The following is a 7,206-nucleotide window of genomic DNA, read 5'->3' on the forward strand; positions in this document are numbered from 1 at the left end:
TATATCCAACCATGCATACGGTTGGTGCACACGCTGCTACACATACTATCGCTCGTTGTGTAAGCGACGCACACACTGCTACACACTCATTGCATAAGTGGTGCACACACTGCTACACACTCATACGTACAGCAAGCACACGCTGCATCTGTTGGCAACAAAATGCTAGATCTCACAACTAAATACTGAAAATTTTAAAAAATAATGGGATAATCCAAATTCTCGTAACATGATGTTTTTAAAGGGTTCAATCTTATATATGTCGTTCTATATAGTAGCTTGTTGGAATGTTGAATTATTGTTTGTATAAAGTATCATCGTGTTTTGTTTTTGTTACAATGTCAAATTGTTGTTTGTATCTTGTAGACTATCATCATCTTCTTCTTTCAAAGAAGGACCACTTCCTATGGGGATGAGCAACCTTTCTCTCCACCTCCTCAACATTCATGCAAATCAACTCAACAATAGTATGCCTTTTGAGTTTGAATCGTTGAACAACCTCCAACACTTAAACCTTGTGTTGAACTATATAAGTGCTCTCATTTCACCTAACATTAAAAGACTCACAGTTTTAAGTTGGTTCTTATTAGAGGGAACAAGTTCTCTGAATCCAAATTTGTCTCTGGATTCGAATCACAATCAACTCAGTGGACAGATTTCTCACGAGCTTGGGATCTTGAAGTCACCCTTGACCAAAGTTGGAATAATTTCTCAAGATTCGAGACCACTTTGGAGGGCTCATGTAATTGCTGTAGCTCGATTTTTTGCACAATTTTCTCTTAGTTGCCTCAAGTGCGTGGCTCAATGTAGAGTCTCACATATCACGACCTCTCGTTTAATGCACTCACAGGTTCCTTTTTATACACCCTTCTTTGGAACACTTCCCACTAGTGTTATTTTAAGTGGCCCCTAACTTTGAATTATTATCCTAATTTGTAGCATCAAACCAAGCCCACTGCGATAATTGCTACGGATTAGGGATGGGGGAGGGGGAAAGGGAAAAAGATTGGAAGTTTGAGGAGGCAAGGAACGGTACAAGAGGAGAGGCAAGCTAGACATGAAAGGCACAATGAGATAACCAAGCCTAACTGACAGGTCCCCCAAAAGCAAATTGCAAAATTTGATAAGTGATAAACCAACCGAATCATGTTGGAATGAGAATCTACGCCAATAAGCAAGTTTACTCAATTGTGTCTAGCCTTGGCATAGTAAGCCAGTAGATACATCCACCCTATTGTGAGGCTCAAAATAAACATGCACAAGAATTCACTTAAATTAACAATTTTCTCATAGTATTCGTTTCATCCCCCCTAAAAAGCGCTAAGTACAACATGCCAAAGATAAACTATATAGCAACAAGAAAAGCTATAGACATGATCAACCATTTGAAGAGACTAAGACCAATGAAGCTTTTGCATCCCAAAATGATAACAGAAAACGTAAATAATACTGCCAATCATAAGCACCATATCTCGATATATTGCAACTAAAGAGAGGAAACAAGCCTAGTAGCATTGCAAGCCAGAAATTGCATGTTACACCTGCTTCAATGAACATTGTAGCTTATGCCAGATTGTCCATGATTGTTTGGCAATAAAGAAGTAATTTCCATGGCACCATTGATCATATCACAAAGAAATGAAGCGAACAGGAAGATCTACAGTACTTTGGATGACCCAAACTCGGTGAATCTAAAGATGATAAAATCAAGCAAGACCTATGATGCAACAAGGACTCAATGGAGCTACCATCAAGCTGGATAACGTATTCTTCTGTTGGGAATTCAACTCCTTGGCCTTGTATCAAAACATTAGAAAGACAAGAATCCAAAAGTAAAGGGGACCCAAGACAGACTACGAATCAAGTAGTGATCGCTGAAGCGACATGCAGGATCTAGCGCAAGATAACACGCACAAAAATCTAGCACAACAAGAAAATGCATTATATGAAGCACTAAACTGCACATTGCCTAGAAAGAGAAGATATCTTATAGAACAGTTGACAGTTGAAGCAACTGCTGGTGTTGTGGAGGAGCAAAAAGAGTTGACAAGGGGATCTTGAGAAGGCGTGAGGCAAGGAGGGAAATGGAGAAGGATAGCTAAGGCAATACAATCGGTAGGCAGAATGGGGCAGAGAGATGCAGAAGCGAGGGGAGAGAGGCAAGGAGGAAAGTGGAAACCTGAGAAGAGTAGGTATATGGTCAACAAGTAGAATGGAAAGTATATATGTAGAAGCAATAGGAGAGAGGCCAGGAGGGAGGTGGAAACTTAAGAAGACCATGCATACGATCAACAAGTAGAATGAGAAGGAGAGTTATAGAAGGTGAGGAGAGAGAGGCTCTCATGAAAGCTTTGTTAAAAAGTGTCCCTCGAATCGTTTCTCACCACGTCATTGTCACGGCATGCAATGCTAACCAAACAAGATGAATATCATTCATAAGGCCTGCCCGAGATCAAAAAAGAAGACGAAGTGAATGTGCAACATGGAAAAGGGGGGGGAAAGCTGAGAGAGAGAGAGAGAGAGAGAGGATTTAAAGGGAAGAATCCGAAGAAATTAGCAATGAGAGAAGGAGAAAGAGAGAGAGGATTTGAAGCATTGATGTGGCTCCATGTGGCGCCAATCCCTCAAAAAAATGAGCTTTCTCAAATGCCATCGGCTTTACTTAGGCCTTCATATATGGCAGGTCAAAAACACACTAAGGGTGGGTTCAGACCACCCACCCTATCAAGGATCCATACTTTGCTTGCCTTAGTTGTCCCACTTGATTTGTGGGAAAAGTCGTTTGGCGGTAGGGAAGATGTTTGGCACCTATCCTTTGCCCAAGGATGTCCCAATCCACCCAATTTAGTGCCATCCACAAATCAAATCTATATATGGGCATGGAGTTCGGGGCATCCTCCAATAACAATCCCTCCTTGCACTTATGACAAGGCTGCAAGCATTTTGGTGTAAAAAGGCGAGGCAGGCGCCAAGCGAATATGGGAAGATGGTCAAGAGTCTGATGTGAACCTACCCTAAGTGCAAGTTTTGAAATTCAAGAATGTAAGTATTTATGTGAAAGTAAAGCGAAGGTGGGAGGTTTTTGAACCCCTTCTTTTGGATTTTCGTATCTATCTTCATCTTTGTCTCCACCTTGCAAAAATCTTTTATTGCTCGGATCTTCCCTTGTTGTTTGGGCTCCTTGGAAAAATTGGGTGAGAGGTTGGGTTAGCCGGGTGTTGCCATGTGGTAGAAACACACAAGAAAGGGAGAGAAGACATTTTCTTGAACCTTTGATGTCCCAATGGAGAGACTTTGCTATAATGGTAAGGATTCATTTCAACTATGATGTATAGCTCAACAAGTCCTATCAAAATTTGAGGCAAGATATGGCCAAAGTATGAAGGATTATATGAAGACCCTTTACAAATTGCCCAACTAGTTGGATGTGATGAAGCTGAAAATATGCTAATCTATGAAGCTCGTCAATGGGTTCAAATAGACCATCCAAAGAGAGCATGAATTTTTTAAGATGACCTCATTGATAACTACTCGTTAAAGACTTAACAAGATGGCTTTTAGAGTGGAGGAAAGGTTTCACTATCAAGCAGGCCAAAAATCTAGAAATAACTTGTTTGAGATAAATTGTTCAATTGGCTAAAAGAGAAATCATCATGGTTTTATCACAAAGGTTATAATAGAGGTTCTATAAAGATTATAGTAGACGTTTTGGAAATTTCGATCCTATCAAAGAGGGCAATAGTACCAAGGGTCTAGAGGAAAGTATGTAGCTTCTGGAAGGTATAAAAGAGGCTAAGAAAGAAATAATCTAATTATCACATGCTACAAGTGTGGTGACCAAGGCCATAAGTCCTTGGAATGGCCAAACTAGGAGACAAGGAAGCATGAAGCTGCACCCAACATCTAGATCTATGAACCATAATTTTTGGTGGATTACACAGTACAGATTCAAATTTCCTTGAATGCTCCATGTTTTTGAGAATAATTCTAACCATCAGGTTGGGCATAACTACATAACCATCTATATCTATGTCCTTGTGATAGTTCTCTTTGCTTCTTACTGCATTTGAGTGGGCCATAATAAGCGCTCTTGTTGAGTCTTCTTGGAGTGCTTCCACTATTATGGTACCTATTTGATTTTCTCTACCTAAACTTCTTTAGGAATCTGATTTTGCTAATGTAATTTGCTTGCTAATTGCAATATCATTGGGCTTGGCCTCTACTTAAGTTTGATGATATTTTGGAATTAAATTTTAATTCCTTACAACATATTCTCTATGCACACAGACCATGGTTTGTACAAAATTGGGGTCCTTTGTCCATTTGGAATACACAAGGCATGGAGAAGTCGCATTATAGAGCCAAGGTAGCCTACTTCAAGAACTCAAAGCATGGTGGTGGTGTCACTCGCAGCAATGCATCGCATGAGATGTTCAACTCATTTTTTAGATGGTTACTAGGAAGGACTTTGAAGTCTGAAAAGGCAAAGGCATCAGAACTTGCAAAAGCAGTTCAAATTGTATCAAAGAATAGAATCTCATTGGAAATGAAGTACCAATTAAACTCCTTGAACCTACATCTTTACACATGAACCAAAGAAGAAACTCTAAGAACCAAGAGAAGGAAACGACTTTGGACAATCAAAGAAATAAAGAAAGTTTACCGAAACTCCTATCACACACATAAAGATGGCATAGTAATATGGAAATGACATACGTTTTGTAGCTAAAACTTCATCAAAATTGAAGTAGATATAGGATCTCCACGTAAATTGTTTGTGGAATACAAAAATCATTCATAATGTATGTGATTTGAAAATTATCCGTCGCTCATGTAGTAAGCATAAAAGTTCATTAAACTTTGCAAAATTTTATAGGGTCAAGTTTTATCCTTCACAATCCATGACACACACTCGGTTGTGGTCCTTTGTAGTTGCATTGTACTCTCCATGTTTTTTCTACATACCAATTTGGAGTTAGTATGACCTTGGTATGTCTTTTTAACTTTGATTTTGGTTTGTGTGTGTGTGTGTGTGTGTGCACCCACCATCCCTTAGAACATGCTATTTCAATTATTTTTTATGTGTTAAGTTACATGATAATTGAACCACTTAAGGTGTCATTATTGGCTACTTAATTTGTGGTTACTATGATGAGCACCTATTTGCTTACCTAGTATTGCCTTTGTTTTTTGTGGATTGCATCTCGCCATTGTAAATTTCTTCGATGGTGATTTTTTCACTATTTTTACCATTCGTGGTATTTGAAACCAATTTATTTAGAATCCTTTTATTAGTTTACAGATTTGTTTTGTATCATGCCTTTCATCATAGCATATGTAAAGAAGTGGTTTGATTGGAGATTAGGTCGATTTGATTGTTTCCATATGAATTTTGTTATGTTGAACGGCAGATTCTCTCTTTTGTCATACTTCGTGATAAAACATGTTCCAAAGCTAACAGACATGACATAATTCCGTATTAAGGAATGTTATTTGTGTTCTAAATATTTTCCTTTCTCATTGTAGGCAAAGTTATTTGTTTCTAATTTGATATCCACAAAGTTTGTTGGATATATCCAGAACGGGTTATCCTTGGACAGTTTATTGAATTGTTTGTGAATGCCAGCACATTTGTTACATTGATCATACATATATCATCAATGAATATGAAAGAATGTTGAAAACGATTTATCAGATCATGAGAATCCCATATGTATTCCTCTTACTTGTTTCCACACTTTATCTCCCAAACATATGAACATGTTTTTAGTGAGCCAGTTTGTTATATTTATAATGTCTTATTTTTTAAAATTTCAAACCCACTTTATTGGTTTTGTATTTCCATATCCCATTTGTTGGTTTATTTATATCACTTGGCTGAAGTATGTATTTTTCCTTTTTTTTTTTTAATGCGAGTGTGATATTAGGTCTAATTGTTGAAGGTGGAGTGGATTTCTTTGGTTTGTATTTTCCTCCTATGGCACCACGAGCTCTCCCATATCCTTTGCCATAGTATGTTGCCTTCGGTCAAAAAGGTGGTTTTTCTTTTCTCATCTGGTCATCCTCGTAAAAATTGGTGTCCAATAGGCTTAAGGATCCTCTACATAAAATGGATTCCTTTGCCATCCACCCCAGGAAAGAGACCTGCATTTTGGTCATGATAAAGATTTTTTAGTTGTTGTTTCATGAATTCTTAGAATTGTGCAAAGATTATGGATGCCTTGACTATTGGTCTTGCATCATTTGCAACCACATGATTAGCATCAATATTTTGCTTTTTCAGGTTTCGCACTTCATTAAGAAATTGATGTTATTCAATAAGAACCATGCTGCTCGTTTAAACCATAGAATGTATGATTTATATCTCATTGTTTTTAGGCAAAGTCATTTAATATATGGATGTAAATAGTTCCAAGTTTCATCTAGATGTTTCTTTTCTTTTTGTCCACCGTCTACCTTGCGAGTTTTGACTCGTGGAAACATGCCATATGTACATTCACATCAAACAACATCGAAATGGCTCATATTGAAGCCTACTCTTAGCTTGTAGTACTTATTGATCACATATTCATGGGCCTTTGCTAAATCTTTGTAGTGCTCCTTAAATTCTCTTCCTTATTTTTTGAGGTCCCCCTTTATTGCCCACATGTCAATAGAAATTGGTGCTAAGTGTGAGTAGTCACCAAATATCCATGCTTTGTTATTAACCAATGCTACATTTATTTCCATCTATCTCTCACGAACATAAGGTTTGCATATGGAATTTCACTGGGCTTTAATGGTGAGCTATCGAGAGGTGGCGGAGTATGGTGTCTTCACGTAATAATCTCTCTATATTCTTGAGTGAGACCATCCATAGCTATTAAGCTACAAGTGCCCACTTGGGAAGGTGATGTGTCTCCGAATAATCTCTCCTTCCTTCAATATGAGTGCCCACCTGGCAAGGAGATGTGTCTCCAAATTGTCTCTCTTTCAAATAGCTATTAAGATATGAGTGCCCACTCAGCAAGGAGATGTGTCTCCAAATAGTCTCTCTTTCCTTCGATATGTCAAAGACATGTCCTTTACTCTATGAATTTTGAAAAACCTTTTCATTATTCGTAGTCATAATAAAAAAATGTTCTCGTTGTTTCTCATCTTGGATTATTAGCTCTTCAAGTTGATTTTAAATATGCACTAGCTTTATGAGTGAAGCTTTTTTGTCTA

This window comes from Dipteris shenzhenensis, chromosome 13 (genome assembly GCF_047967505.1).
Source record: "Dipteris shenzhenensis isolate YYH24624 ecotype China chromosome 13, Dip_SZ_1.0, whole genome shotgun sequence".
NCBI classification, from domain to species: Eukaryota; Viridiplantae; Streptophyta; class Polypodiopsida; order Gleicheniales; family Dipteridaceae; genus Dipteris; species Dipteris shenzhenensis.